The sequence below is a fragment of the Pongo pygmaeus genome, chromosome 11, assembly GCF_028885625.2.
Source record: "Pongo pygmaeus isolate AG05252 chromosome 11, NHGRI_mPonPyg2-v2.0_pri, whole genome shotgun sequence".
Taxonomy (NCBI): Eukaryota; Metazoa; Chordata; class Mammalia; order Primates; family Hominidae; genus Pongo; species Pongo pygmaeus.
In genome coordinates, this window is record NC_072384.2 from 14,161,361 (window position 1) to 14,178,334 (window position 16,974).

Sequence of the window (16,974 nt, forward strand, 5' to 3'; positions counted from 1 at the left end):
ACAGCCTAATAGAAAATAATCTAAAACAAGTAATTCAAGCACTACTTTTCACAATTATCTTAGGCATTTGCTTCACCCTCCTACAAGTCTCAGAATATTTCGAGGCTCCCTTTGCTATTTCTGATGGAATTTATGGCTCAACATTTTTTATAGCTACAGGCTTTTATGGACTTCACGTCATTATTGGATCAACATCCCTTACTATCTGCCTTCTCCGCCAATTAAAATATCACTTTACATCTAGCCATCATTTTGGGTTTGAAGCCACCGCCTGATATTGATACTTTGTAGATGTAGTATGACTATTCTTGTATATTTCTATCTACTGATGAGGGTCTTACTCTTTTAGTATAAACAGTACCATTGACTTCCAATCAATTAGTTTCGATAGTATCTGAAAAAGAGTAATTAACCTAACATTAGCCCTAGTAATCAACACCCTACTAGCCCTGTCACTTATAGCTATTACATTCTGGCTCCCACAACTTAATATTTATACAGAAAAATCCAGCCCGTACGAATGCGGATTTGACCCGTTATCCTCCGCCCGCATTCCTTTCTCCATAAAATCATTTCTAGTAGCCATCACATTCCTCCTACTTGACTTAGAAATCGCCCTACTGCTACCCTTACCATGAGCCTTCAAACAACCTGACACTAATAATTAGTACATCCCTTATGCTAGTTATCATTTGAATCCCAGGGTTAACTTATGAATGAACTCGAAAAGGATTAGACTGAACTGAATTGGTAAGTAGTTCAAGCCAAAATAAATGATTTTGACTCATTAGTTAGGATAGAACATGTTTACCAAATGCCCTCTACATAAATATTATATTCGCATATACCATATCACTTCTGGGGGTGTTAATCTATCGATACCACCTAATATCATCCCTACTATGCCTAGAAGGAATAATATTATCATTATTCATCATAAATACCCTTATAACTTGAAATATACATTTTACCCAGCAACCGTAGTACCCATCACCCTACTAGTATTTGCTGCCTGCGAAGCCGCAGTGGGCCTTGCCTTACTAGTTTCAATTTCCAACACGTATGGCTTAGACTATGTGCATAACCTAAATTTACTTCAGTGCTAAAAGTTATCATTCCAACAATTATACTGCTTCCAATAGCATGACTCTCTGAAAATCCTATACTCTGAATCCGTATAACCACTCACAGCCTAATTATCAGCTTTATTGCCCTATTATTCTTTAATCGGTTCAACGACAATCTATTCAACTTCTCATCAACTTTCTCCTCTGATCCCCTAACATCACCCCTTCTAATCTTAACAGCCTGGCCATTACCTCTTATAATTATAGCAAGCCAATATCACCTCTCCAGTGAATCACTCCCATGGAAAAAGCTCTATATTTCCATATTGATCTCCCTACAGGTTTTTCTAATTACAGCATTTACAGCCACAGAACTAATTATATTTTATATTCTCTTTGAAACTACACTTATCCCCACCTTAATTATGATTACCCGCTGGGGCAACCAGAATGACTCAATGCAAGCACGTATTTCTTACTTTATACACTAGTAGGATCTCTCCCCCTACTTATTATACTTACTTACACCCAAAATATCCTAGGCTCACTGAGCATAATAACATTTAATACCCAAGAACTATTAATTTCCTGATCCAACAACTTTATATGGTGTGTATAATGGCTTTTATGGTAAAAATACCCCTATACGGACTTCACCTATGACTTCCTAAAGCCCATGTAGTGAACCCCTATTGCCGGTTCAATAGTACTTGTAGCAGGACTCCTAAAACTAGGCGGCTACGGCATAATACGACTTAACCCTTATCCTCAGCCCCCTGACAGAATATATAGTCTATCCCTTCCTCATGTTATCCTTATGAGGTATAGTTATGACAAGCTCTATCTGTCTATGACAAACTGAGCTAAAGTCACTTATTGCATATTCCTCCGTAAGCCATATGACACTTGCTTTAAGGCTATCCTTATTCAAATCCCCTGAAGCTTTACCATGCAATTATCCTCATAATTGCCCACGGACTTACTTCGTCCTTACTTTTCTGCTTAGCAAATTCAAACTTAGCAAATTCAAAATGAGCGAATCCACAGCTGAATCATATTACTCTCTTGAGGGCTTCAAACATTATTTCCACTAATAGCCTTTTGATGGCTTATAGCAAATCTTACTAGCCCTGCCTTACCCCCCTCCCTTAATCTAATAGGAGAACTCCTCGTAATAGTGGCTTCACTCTCCTGATCAAATATTACCATTATGCTTATAGGACGTAGTATATTAATTACAGCCCTTTATTTCCTTCACATGCTTGTCACAACACAACGACGAACACTTACTTATTATATTAACAGTATTAAGCCCTCCTTTACATGAGAAACTATATTAATATTTATACACCTTTCATCTATTCTCCTATTATCTCTAAACCCTAAAATTATTATACAGTCTATATCCTACAAATACAGTTTAATCAAAACGTTAGATTATGGATCTAATAGTAGAAGTCTGCTGCTTCTTATTTACCAAGAAAGTGTGCAAGAACTGCTAACTCACGCCCCCATGCCTAACAACATGGCTTTCTCAACTTTCAGAGGATAAGAGCTGTCTGTTGCTCCTAGGAACCAAAAATATTGGTGCAACTCCAAATAAAAGTAATAATCACGTATTACCATAACAACCTTAATCTCCTTAACCTTACCAATTATTATTACCTTCATCAACCCTTACAAGAAGAACTCGTACCCATATTACGTAAAAATAGCTATCACATGCACCTTCACCATTAGCCTCATTCCCACAACAATGTTTATATATACAGACCAATAACCCATCATCTCAAACTGATACTGAATAACAATCCAAACCCTTAAACTCTCATTAAGCTTCAAACTAGACTACTTCTCCATAATGTTTATTCCAGTAGCACTATTTGCCATCTGATCTGTTATAGAATTCTCAATATGATATATAAAGTCAGATCCTAATATTAATCAGTTTTTCAAATATTTATTTTCCTCACCACAATATTAATTCTAGTTACCAACAACAACTTTTTCAACTTTTTATTGGATGAGAAGGTGTAGGAATTGTGTGTTTTCTACTAACTGGCTGATGACATGGCTGAGCAGATGCTAATACAGCAGCCCTTCAAGCGATCCTACATAATCGCATTGGTGATATTGGCTTCATTTTATCTGTAGCATGATTCCTCACATCCTCCAATACATGAGAGCCTCAACAAATATTTATCCTAAATCCTACCCTCGATCTTCCATTAATTGGCCTTCTCTTAGCAGCAGCAGGAAAAACAGCCCAACTTGGCCTCCACTCCTGACTTCCTTCCGCCGTGGAAGGCCCGGCCCCTGTCTCAGCCCTACTCCACTCTAGCACTCTAGTTGTGGCAGGAGTTTTCCTACTTATTCGTTTCCACCCCTTAATAGAAAACAATGTGTTAATCCAAACCCTTACACTATGTCTAGGAGCTATTACCACTTTATTTACAGCAATCTGTGCTTTAACACAAAATGATATTGAAAAAACTGTAGCATTCTCCACCTCAAGTCAACTAGGCCTTAGAATAACAACAGTTGGCATGAATCAACCACACCTAGCATTCCAACACATCTGCACCCACGTCTTTTTCAAAGCTATATTATTTATGTGTTCAGGATCCATCATCCACAGCCTCAACAATGAACAAAACATCTGAAAAACAGAAGGACTATTTAAGACTTTACCCCTTACTTTCTCCTCCCTTATCATTGGCAGCCTAGCACTTACAGGTATGCCCTTCCTCACAGGCTTTTACTCTAAAGATCTCATCATCGAAACCGCAAACATGTCATATACCAATACCTGAGCCCGCTCTATTACTTTCATTGCCACTTCCCTAACAGGTGTCTACAGTATCCAAAGTATTTTCTTTGCCCTAATAGGACAACCCCACTTCCCAAACCTAATCAACATTAATGAAAATAATCCTTCCCTAATAAATCCAATTAAACACCTTATAGTTGACAGCATCTTTGCTGGGTTTCTCCTCAACAATAGCATTGCCGCTGCTTCATCCCCCCAAACAACTTGCAGCCCTAGGCATAAACATCCTAGGGCTTTTACTGGCTATAGAACTGAGTTCTACAACTAATAATCTTAAAATAAAACACCCATTACAAATATTCAACTTTTCTAACATATTAGGGTTTTACTCAATCACAATTCACCATATAACCCCTCACTCAAGCCTATCTACAAGCCAAAACCTGGCATCACTTCTATTAGATCTAATTTGACTAGAAAAGTCCATACCAAAAACAATTTCACAAACCCAAATCACAGCCTCCGTTACTGTAACTACTCAAAAAGGCCGAATTAAATCTTATTTCCTCTTCTTTTATTCCATCCTTTTTGCCTTTACTCTTAAGTATTTAATCTGTTGCCCTGAGTAATTTCAATTATAATATCAACCCCAGCCAACAATGTTCAACCAGCAACCACCACCAATCAACACCCATAATTATAGAAAGCACCCGCACCCACAGAATCCTCACGAACCAACCCTGGACCCTCACCCTCAAAAATTACTCAACTTCCCATACTATTAAAATTAACTACAACCACCAGCCCATTATACTCAGCTATTCATCAAATTAACACCAACTCTATTGCTAAACCCAATAATAAAGTTCCTAAAACCTCAATGCTTGATCCTCACTCCTCTGGATATTCCTCAATAGCCATCGCCGCAGTATAGCCAAAAACAACCATCATCCCCCACAAGTAAATCAAGAAGACTATTAATCCCATAAAAGCCCCACCATAATTTAGTACAATAACACAACCCACAGTACCACTAATAATTAACCCTAAGACCCCATAAATAGGAGGTTTAGAAGAAAAACCTACAAATTCCATAACCAAAAGAACACTTAATAAGAACAAAGCATATGTCATTATTCCCACATGGATTATAACCACGACTAATGATAAGAAAAACCATTGTTATATTTCAACTATAAGAACACTAATGACCATAATACGTAAAACAAATCCACTAATAAAAATCATTAATTATTCACTCATCGACCTCCCCACTCCATCTCATATCTCTGTATGATGAAACTTGGGCTGACTTCTTGGCACCTGCTTAATCCTTCAGATCATCACATGGTTATATCTGGCCATATATTACACACCAGATACCTCAATTTCTTTCTCTTCAGTTGCCTGTATTAACCGAGATGTGAACTACAGCTGAATTATCCACTTTTTTCACACTAACGGTACTTCAACATTCTTCATCTGCCTCTTCCTACATGTCGGCCGAGGCTTATATTATGGCTCATTCACATATTTAGAAACCTGAGATACTGGCATTGTTCTCTTGCTTACAACCACAGCAACAGCATTTATAGGCTATGTACCTCCATGAGGCCAAATATCATTCTGAGGCGCTACAGTAATCACAAACCTAATATCAGCTACTCCATATGTCGGGACTGACCTTGTCCAGTGAATCTGAGGTGGAATTTCAGTTGACAAAGCCACTCTTACACGATTCTTCACCTTCCATTTCATCTTACGTTTCATCATTATAGCCCTAACAATTCACCTTCTATTCCTTCACGAAACAGGGTCTAACAACCCCTCAGGAATCTCATCACATTCCGATAAAAGAGACCCTGTTCCTAGGGAGGCGGTGTGGGGGATTGGTCAGAGTGGTGGGAAAAACTATAGGGAAAGGACACAAACCTTCTGAAAGGTTGGAAGGTTCTACAGAACCCCAGGATGAGAATAGCTGAAGGCAGCTGTTCTATAACCCTGAGGTAGAGGGCAAGGAGTAGGTACAAGGGAGTGTGGGGGAATTTTTCTTAAACAAGATTGTTCACTTACGTCAACCAGGAACTGACCTTTGATCATCCGTGTGCCTGATGTTCCCTGAAAGGGGAACAATAAATGTTAATTACCTACAGATTGTGTTGGCTCCAGGTTTTCACCATTGTGCCTGCATGGAATAAAAGCAAGCAGCTCCAGCTTCTCACAGCTGCTCTCTGGCCACTGGAGCCAGGCAGTCACCTAGCTGCCTTACACTGCATACCTGTGTCTGAGTACTCATTTAATCCATCAGCCAGGGTCTGTGGGACAGATCCAGCAAGGCGGCAGGCACTGTCTGTATAGAGGGAGAGGGTGGCGTGTGCCTGTGGTAGTCTGCGTTGAGCGGGCTTAAGGGGCTGTGACCTTGATCCTTGCTCTCTCTTTGGATCAGGGTCTTGGTTTTCCTGGAGACCCTGACCCCCTTGGAGAAGGTGACTCGGGTGTCTTAGGGAGGAGGAAGGGGAAAAGAGGGTGGGGCTTCTATGAGGAGCCTCCATGTGGCTAATGGGCTTGGGTACTGGGAAGCTGGAGATATGGAGGACAGGCAGGGGGATGGGAGGATTGGCAGTTTTAGGGGTGATGCCAGCCAGGTTGGGGCCTCCTCTGGCCTTGCTTCACCCCTGCAGGGCCAGGACAGTGCTAAGGGTGACTGTGACAAGGATGGCGAACCAGGACAATCTGTGAATGACCAGTGACCCCACCACCCCCACTGAGCCCCAGCCTTCAGCCCCTTAGCCCTCTTCTATACCCACTCCTGAGAGGTCCGTTGGCTGGAGGCCAAACATGCACCCATCCCAATTCTTCTCTTCCTAGGCATTCCCTGGTCCTGCTAGGGAGAATAGACTCCCTGGGCCACTAGTCAAGTGGGTGAGTGAGGTGGGCTCTGGGACCTTGGGAGGCAGTCCCTGGGCCATGTGGTAGAGATTGGGCAATGGCTGGTGGGGCAGGCAGGGGATGCCTGGTATCTCTGCTGTCCCTGATGTGTGCATGGTGGGGGAGTGGGGACATGAGCACACGGGTTTATGAGTCCGTGACGTCCTGGGTATGTTGTTCCTGAGGTTTGATGAACATGTTCTCAACAGCGGTGGTCATGTTTACTGACCAATCAATGGGTACTGGAAGAGGGACGGGCCAGTTTTCTGCTGGGCCAGAGGTTAACCTGGGCCACCAGGTGGGGTGTGGGCGACTGGCTCTTCCCCAAATGCACACATGCCTCTGCGTTTTCACAACAGGACCTCTGCATCCGTGTGTGTGCCATGTGTGTGCAGTGTATGCAATATGTCTATAGTATGTGCATGTGTGCAGTGTGTGTGTGTGTGTGTGTGTGTGTGTGTGTGTAGCACAGGAAGGGGAAGAGTGGCGTCTGGCTGCCCAGGCCTCGTGTTCTCTCCCTTCCTGTCCCATTTGCAGGGTCCCACTGGCATGCCTGGTCCCCAGGGCTGATGAGGAGTAAAGCCCAGGTGAAAGAGAGGCTGGCCCTGGGTGCTGGAGCCTCCTCTCTGCCTTCCTGCCCCTCAGGTGCCTCTGTCTCCAGATGTCTACCCACCCCCAACCACGTATCCCATGTTGACCCCTCCTGGGGACAGGGGTTTCCTATAGTTATTGCTGCCCTGGGGCTCCCAGGCTTTGGGCCCTCTTCCCTGCCTCACCCCTTCCACTTTGATCCCCTGCTCCAATTCACATCCCCTCCGCTGCCTTTCAGGACACATTCCTTGTGTGCGTTTCAGGGCCTCCAGGTGCTGTGGGTGCCTTGGGTCCCACAGGCTCAGCTGGTGCTGATGATCTGAGGGGCTCTGGGGCTCAGTGTGAGTCACTGCAGGCAAGAGCTGGGCTTGGGGAGGAGGGTGAAAAGCCCGGGGAGGAGTGCAATGTGGGGTGCTCCTCCCCATCCCTGGGGTCCCCTCAAATCTGCAGGGTCAGCAAGGCCGACCTGGAGCCACAGGCCAGGCTGGGCCTTCCAGTCCTGTGGTGAGTGACTGGGATGGGGCTGGTGAAGGGTGAGGGTGGGTGCCCTGGGGCAGTCAGCTAAGGCCCTGCAGGAAGTGGGAGGCAATGGGAGAACTGAGTTTCCACCTCTCTCTGGAGAGAGGGACTTCCTGTCTCCCCAAAGGGACCCCCAGGGCTTCCTGGCTTCGGGAGCGATGCTGGAGCCGAGGAAGAGGTGAGTGACAAACACATGGCCAGGTGTGTCTCCCATCACCCTCAGCCCTGAAGCCTGTGGGACTCTGAGGTGCCTGCTCTGCTCCAGGCCCCCAGCCGCCAGGCCCCGGGGTCCCTGCTCGGTGAGGGCCACTCACAGACCCTATGCCCAGGGCATTCTCTGTGTCTTGGCCTTTCTCCCCCATCCACGTGACTCCTCCTGTGTTCCCCGACCACCTGCTCCCTTCTCTAGGGGCCACTCACGTCTCACTGGACTGATTGGGCCCCCTGGGGGAGCAGGGAGAGAATGGGGATCAGGGTCTTCCTGGCCCTCAGGGCTCCCCTGGACAGAACGGGAGAGGTGAGTAGAGGGCCTGGTCCTGGAGGGTGGGGGGAGGGGTGGGGAGTGGGAGGATGGGGTTAAAACTCAGCTGTGGGTGAGGGAGCAGATGCTCTGGAGTTTGGGGGGAGGAGGGCCCAGTTGAGCCAGGTCCTTCCCTAGGGTACCCCAGGAGCATCCACCCCATTGGTCCTGGAGACTCCCTGGCCTCCCGGTGAGCACCGCCTCTGTTCCTCCACTAAATCCTGAACCCCACTGTTCCCTCTCTTGACTTCCAGTGTAACACGCCAAGTCCTCAGGGTCCCCATTCGTCCTCATGCCTCCAGTGCTTCCTCCCCACACTTCCAGAGCTCCAATGTCCCCGGATTTCCTCAGGCCTGCCCCTCCTGTGTAGGAACTCGAGGCTGCTGTGGCCTTGGGACCTGGCCTCTGCACTCCTGAATCCTGTCTTTCTCCTGCCGTGACCGGCTCTTTCTTGTTCCTTGTGTCACAGGGACACTGGCTCAAAAGGAGCCAAAGGAGGCGCAGTGAGTGACCCCTGTTGGACTAGACACTGTCTCTTCAGGGCAAACAGATGCCCCCAGGGAGCCCCTGATTCCCAACCAGGAGACTGACTTCATCCTTCTCTGACCTCGATCCCATGTGTGACATCTTGACCTCTCCATGACCTCATTTGTCCTCACCCAACAGGAGAGGGCCACGACCCCAATCAGGGCTGTGCTTGGGAGGCCTTCTGGATTTTCTGCGACTTGGCAGCAACAGGGGAAGCTTGTGGGACCCCCTGGGATGATGCCACAGGGGTGCAAGCTGGTCTATGGCTGCCCCTCCCTGCCCATAGTGCACCCCCTCAGGGCCCAGTGGTTTGGTGGTCGTGGAAATGGAGAGAAGCCTTTGGGAATTCATACTGGAGAAAGGATAGACAGGACTCAGTCATGGGTCGTTTAGGACACTGGGAGATACAGGATGAAGAAACTCTCCCAGAGTCCCAGACTAATTCACAAATTAAAATACAGGCTTCAGCTCTGGCACCGTGGCTCATGCCTGGAATTTGGGAAGCTGAGGCAGGAGGACTGCTTGAGGCCAGAGTTGGAGGCCAGCCTGGGGACACAGCCAGGAAAACAAAGTGGCTGCCAGAAGGTGCCCGACCACCGGGCCCAAGGCACCCGGAAGGGATCCGCGGGAGGGACCCACAGACCAAGGAAGGCATGCAGCTGCCCCACGGATGGCCCGGCCTCTTCCTGGCCCCCTCACGTACATGTGCAGAGACCTTGTCTCCGGAAGGGGAACTTGGAACAATTCCCCCGGGACACTGAGAAGGACGGCGGTCGGGCTTGGGCTCCCCTCTCCGTCCTCAGAGCATGGCCAGGCCCGTGGCTGCTCCTCATTGCCCGAGAACATGGGAGATTGCCCAGGGGGGGCATGCCCGGCAGGGCCCAGCTGTACTACCTGGAACCAAGAGGCCTGGCCGCGGTCTCTGACCCCACTCCCGCAGGGGACTGCACAGGACACGGATGCAGAGGCTGGCGTGGTGGCTGCGCCTGTGGTCCCAGCTGCTCGGGTGAGGCGGGAGGAGAGCGGGAGCCCGGGAGGCCGAGGCTGCAGTGAGCCGAGAGGGCCACTGAGCCCCAGCCTCGGCGACACAGCTAGACCCTGTCAAGGAAAGGGGAAGGAAGGAAAGGGAAAGCAAAGAAAAGAAAACAAAAAAGCAGAAGCAAAAGGGCAAGAGACCAGCGTGTGGTCCCAAGCTGGCGTCAGTAGTAAGGATGCTCGGAGGGTTGATTGATTTGCCGGATTCTGCGCGGTTTCCCAGCCTGTGCCTGGCTGCAGTGCCCTCCCTATGGTCGCTGGCTGCCCAGACCCATACCCAGCCCCACGCCTGCCCTGCCCTCTTCCCAGCCAGAGTCACGTGGAAAGACCCGTGGAGGTACAGGAGGGCGGCCCTGTATCTGTCTCATCCCCCAAATACCTTGCCACTAGGACCACGTTGCCTGAGATGCCCATTCCATCTCTGTCCTTAAAGGCGTCACTTTTTTTTTTTTTTTTTTTTTGAGACGGAGTCTTGCTCTGTCTCCAGGCTGGAGTGCAGTGACGCCACCTCGGGTCACTGAAACCTCCGCCTCCTGGGTTCAAGCAATTCCCCTGCCTCGACCTCCCTAGTAGGTAGGACTACAGGTGCGCGCAACCACGCCCGGCTAATTTTTTGAATTTTTCAGTAGAGAGGGGGTTTCACCATGTTGGCCAGGATGGTCTCCATCTCCTGACCTCGTGATCCACCCATCTCGGCCTCCCAAAGCGTTAGGATCACAGGCATGAGCCACCGCGCCAGGCCAAGGCTTCACCTTTTAACAGGTCCTACTGGAAGCATGTTCAGGACTTTCATGTGGTCCTAAGCTTCGTGAGGGAGAGTGAGAAACTGCTCCCCATCGCAGTGATGAGATTATGGCGTGGAGGTTACTCGGAGGTCCGCCTGTGCCCTGGGATGGAGCCTCAGCCAAGCTCCGGGGTGAGTACTTAAAAAGGCCACTAGGAAGCCAGCGACGACCGGTGCAAACACCCGCGGGACGGCTCGAGATCGCAGACCGGCGAGGGGCATCGCAGCTGCCACCCGCACGCCTGACACCATCCAGGTCCACCTGGGATCGCCATCCCGGCCTAGGTGGGCGGAGGGCCCCCAACGCCACCCCAGAGCCCCAGCTTTGGAGCTCCCCAACGCCACAGCCAGGCACAGTGCGACCCCGGCAGCAGAGGGAGCACTTGGACCATTTGTTCATGGTCTGGGACCTCCGGTCCCACGAGAGCGGCTGCGAGAAGGTGACCGATTCCCCTTGCAGCTCCGGGGCCGAGGCTGCCGGGTCGGAGCTCCGGAGAGGACAGGGCCTTTCTCCAGGCGAGGAAGCTGGGGGCGACTGGCCAGGACTTCCCCAACGGGTTCCTGGCAGGCATGGACCTGAAACCTGAAACCAAGAAAGGACTGCGAGAGAAAGTGGATGAGTTCCTTTTAACGCCACCATTTCCGAGTGCAGTTCTTTCTAAACCTTAAAACAAAGCCCAAAAGCCATCAAGGACATGGCTGAGAAGCTGACCACGACATTCACACCAAATTTATCTTCTGCAGTGCCACCAAGCCAAAGGACAACAAGCGGGTGTGGGCCGCGGTTGTGCAAATATTTGTATAAAAGCATCGATTTCAGGTGGGATCAGTGGCTGCGCCTGTAATCCCAGTGCCTTGGGAGGCCGAGGCAGGAGAATTGCTTGAGGCCAGGAGTTGGAGACCAGCCTCAGCAATATAGTGAGATCCCATCTCTTAAAAAAAAAAAAAAGAGTCAATTTCAGCATTACTTACCACAATAACAAAAAAAAAAGAAAGAAGAAATAGGCATTAAGAGGGACCTATTTAAATAAATCCTAGTACATCCATACAATGCAATACTATGAATTTGTGTAGTTTTTAAAATAAGGTAAATGTTGATGAACTGTTAAATGAAATACTCTTTTGCCTCACTCATACAAACTAACTGCAAATGGGTCACACACTTAAATGTAAAACATAAAACTATAAAACTTTAAGGGAGAAATCCTAAGAGAAAAATGGGAGATCTAGAGCTGGATAAATATTTTAGGCTTGATACCAAAAGCATGACCCATAAAAATCTGGATAAATCAGAGTTCATCAAAATTTAAAACGTAGGTTCTGTGAAAGACTATCTTAAGAGGATTAAATGACAAAATACAAACCAGTAGAAAAGACAGACATTCCTGGGCGACATTGCAGGTTCTGTTCCAGACTACCACAATAAAAGCAAATAGGGAAATAAAGCCAGTTACACAAGCATTTTGTTCTTCCAGTGCATACAAAAGTGGAGTTTACATGTATTACAGTGTATTAAGTGTGCAGTAGCATTGCCTCTAAAACAATGTACGTTCCTTAATTTTAAAATACCTTATTGCTAGCCAGGTGCCATGACTCATGCCTGTAAATGTCACTTTGAGGGTTGAGGCAGGAGGATCACTTGAGCCTAGGAGTTCAAGACAGCTTGGGCAACATTGTGAGACCAAATCTCTACCAAAGAAAAGTTTCTTAAATTAGCTGAGCATGGTGGCACACGCCTGTAGTCCCAGCTACTCAAGAGGCTGAGGTGGGAGGATCACGTTAGCCTAGGAGTTAGAGGCTGGTGTGATCTATGATCGGGCCACTGCACTACGGCCTGGGCGACACAGCGAGACTCCGTCTCAAAAAAAAAAACTAAATAAATATTGCTTAAAAGTGCTATAGAAGATCTGAGCCTTCAGTGAGTCCTACATAATCTCTTTGCTTCCTTGATGCTGACAACTGCTGATTGATCAGGGTGGTGGTTGCTGAGTGACTGGCAATTTCTGAAAACAAGATTCATCAATGAAGTTTGCCACATTGACGGACCCTTCCTTTCACAAAAGACTTCTCTGCAGCATGCAGTGCTGTTTGATATTTTACCCACAGTAGAACTACTTTCAAAATCATCTCAAACCTTGCTGTGGCTTTGTCAAGTTTCGGAGTCCTTTTTGTCATTTCAACCACATGCATAGCATCTTCACCAGGAGTAGGTTCCTTCTGAAGAAGCCACTCTCTTTGCTCATCCGTAAGAAGTAACTCATCTATGCAAGTTTGATGCTGAGACTGCAGCAATTCAGTCCCATCTTCAGGCCTCACTTTTTTTTTTTTTTTTTAGAGATGGTGTCTTGCTCTGTCGCCCAGGCTGGAGTGCAGTGGCACGATCTTGGTTCACTGCAACCTCTGCCTCCCAGGTTCAAGCAATTCTCCTGCCTCAGCCTCCTGGGTAGCTGGGACTATAGGTGCGTGGCACCATGCCTGGCTAATTTTTTTTCAGTAGAGACAGGGTTTCACCGTGTTAGCCAAGATGGTCTCGAACTCCTGACCTCGTGATCCACCCACCTCGGTCTCCCAAAGTGCTGGGATTACAGACATGAGCCGCCACACCTGGCCACCTCACTTCTAATTCTAGTTCTCTTCCTATTTCCCCCACATCCACAGTTACTTCCTCCACTGAAGTCCTGAACCTCTCAAAGTCACCCATGAGGGTTGGAATCCACTTCTTCCAAACTCCTGTGCATGTGGATATTTTGACCTCATCCCATGGATCACACATGTTCTAGATGTCTAACTACACCTAGGATGGTGATTCTTTTCTTGGTTTTGAATTTACTCTGCCCAGACCCATCAGAGGAATCACTATCTGTGGCAGCTATAGTCTTACAAAATGTGTTTCTTAATAAGAATTCAAAGTCAGAATTACTCCTTGATCCAAGGGCTGCAGAATGGATGTTATGTAAGCAAACACGTAAACAACATTCATCTCCTTGTACATCTCCATCAGAGCTCTTAGGCGACCAGGTGCATTGTCAATAAGCAGTAATATTCTGAAAGGAAGCTTCATTCCCGAGCAGGTCTCACAGCGGGCTTAAAGTGTTCAGCACATCATGCTGTAAGTAAATGTGCTGCCATCCAGGCTTTGTTTTTCCATTTGTAGAGCACAGGAAGAGTGGGTTTAGCATAATTTTTTTTTTTTAAAGCCCTGGGGTTTTTGCAGTGGTAAATGAGCACTAACTTCCACTTCAAGTCACTGGCTGCATTAGCCCCTAACAAGAGTCAGCCTGTCCTTTGAAGCTTTGAAGCCAAGCCGTTTACTTTGGTTCTTTATCTATGAAAGATCTAGATGGCATCTTACCCAGTAGAAGACTGTTTCATCTGCATTGAAAATCTGTTGTTTAGTGTAGCTGCCTTCATCAAAGATCTGAACTAGATCTTCTGGATAATTTACCGCAGCTTCTCCATTAGCACTCGCTGCTTCACCCTGCACTCTTATGTTATGGAGATGGCTTATTTCCTTAAACTTCATGAGCCAACCTCTGCTAAGCTTCAGACTTCTTTTCTTCAGCTTTCTAGCCTCTCTCAGCCTTCATGAAACTGAAAAGCCTTATGGCCTTTCTCTGGATTAGGCTTTGGCATAAGGGAATATTGGGGCTAGTTTGATCTATCCAGACCACCAAAATTTCTCCATATGAGCAATAAGGCTGTTTTTTCTTTCTTTCTTTTTTTTTTTTTTTTTTTGAAATGGAGTCTTCCTCTGTTGCCCAGACTGGAGTGCAGTGGCATGATCTTTACTCACTGCAGTCTTGACCTCCCAGGCTCAAGCAATCCTCCCACCTCAGCCTCCCGAGTATCTGGGACTACAGGCATGTGCCACCATGCCCGGCTAATTTTATTTTTTGTAGAGACAGGGTTTCACCATGTTGCCCCAAGACTGATCTGCCCAAACTCCTTGGCTCAAGTGATCTGTTCACCTTGGCTTCCCAAAGTGCTGGAATTACAGGCATGAGCCACTGCACCCAGCCTGTTTTGCTTCCTTATCATTTGTGTGTTCACTGGCATAGCACTTTTAATTTCCTTCAAGAACTTTTCCTTTAACAAATTGAAGGTTTATGGCAAAACTGCATCCATAAACTGCTCAAAAGTCTGATTCATAAACTGCTCAAAAGTCACTGCTCCTATTCTAAAAAGAAAATATCTAAACAAAATGAAAATTAATGACTTTTTTCAGATTCATTAAAGAATCGAAGTCACCTATTACATTGCAGAAAGTAAAAAGCAAAGACAAATTTTGCGAAAAATCAGAGAAAATGCACCTTCTCTATAAAGGAACAATAAGAATGATTAACACTGATCTGCTCATCAGAAACCGTGCAAACAAGAATGGATTGGAGTGAAATATTTGAATTCCTTTGTATTCACAACTGGCTAGCTGTTTTGTGCAAAAGGCCTAGCGTGCTGGTCGGAGCTTTCCACACACTTTCCTCGGTAGCTGAGTTTGGGATTTAAAGTGAGAGATGTGCAACTCCTCCTTTCACTTGAACACTTAAGAGCCCATAGCAGGCTTATGGATTATTGTATTTTCAATATTGTTGGGTCTCAGGGAATAGGGAGGTCTGAGGAGAGAGAGAGAGAGCTGGATAAACAGCTGGCTGGTGCAGCAGTCAGAGCACACACACCATGTATGGATTAGGTTCACCGTCTTATGTGGGTGCTGTTCATGGTGCCCCAAACCAATGACAATAATAGCGTCAAAGATCACTGATCACAGATCACCATAACAGATATAGTAATAATTCAAATGTTTGAAATATGGTGAGAATTACCAAAATGTGACACAGAGACCCAAAGTTAGCACATGCTATTGGGAAAATGGCAGTCTTTTTGGATGCAGTTTTGCCATAAACCTTCAATTTGTTAAAAAAAAAAAAATGAAAAAAGAAGAAAAGAGCAATATCTGCAAAATAGGATAAAAATAAAGCAATAAAGTAAAGTGCAATAAAATTAGTCTGCCTGGATTTGCAAATTCTGTCTCCAACCAGTGCTAGGATCCATAATATGCAAAAACTCTCAAAATGCAACAGCATTTTTAAAAGATCCAAATACATACAGTAATAGGCATTTCTTTCTTTTCTTTCTTTTTTTTTTTTTTTTTTTTTTGAGACTGAGTCAAGCTCTGTCACCCAGACTGGAGTGCAGTGACATGATCTCAGCTCACTGCAACCTCTGTTTCCCAGGTTCAAATGCCTCTTGAGTAGCTAAGACTACAGGCACGTGCCAGCATACCTGGTTAATTTTTGTATTTTTAGTGGAGATGGGGTTTCATCATGTTGGCCAGGCTGGTCTTGGACTCCTGACCTTACGTGATCTGCCTGCCTCGGCCTCCCAAAGTGCTGGGATTACAGATGTGAGCCACCGTGCCTGGCCAGCCACCCTGGAAGAGTGTGACAATCCCTCCCCACAAGAAAGCAAACACTACCACCACCGGCAACAACAACGACAACCACAACAAAAAACATGCAACTACAGAAAAACCTGGCAACTCAATCCCTGGGCATTCGTCCCAGAGAAATTAACATATGGTGCAGCAAAGGGTTGGTGCAGTAGCTCTGGGATGCTTCGAACCTGCTCATTTCCAGGAGAATCTCTGGCCTTGCCTGGCTCCTGGGAGGAATCCCGTAAACCCTCGGATTATCCTGCCTGATAGGAGTGACTTTGTGTGGCTGGGGCTGTGGGCAGTTTAAGGTGATGACCTGATCTATGGTGGGGGCCTTGGGCCAGGTAGTGTCCTTCAGGAGGCTCAGCCTCATGAAGTTCTTTGAGTCTTTCAAGGGAGTCAGCCAATTCAAGGATGTCTCGAGGACCCCACCAGAAAACACTTAGGTTCACACAAAATCCTGGACACTAATACCCTCAGCAGGCTTGTTCCTCACAGCCAAAACCTGTAAACAACTCCTCAGATGCCCTTCAAGGAAGAAAAGGCTAAGGGTTGGGGGTGGTCGTGGAAATGGAGAGAAGTGTTTGGAAATCCATCTTGGAAGAGAAATGAACGGAACTCGCTCACAGGTCATTTAGGATGCAGAGAGATACAGAATGAGGAAACTCTCCCAGTCCTAGCTTAATACACAAATTAAAATACATGGGCATAGCCGAGGCACAGTGACTTATATTTGTAATCCCAGCACTTGGGAGGCCAAGGCAGGAGGATTGTTTGAGTGCAGGAGTTGGCAGCTGCAGT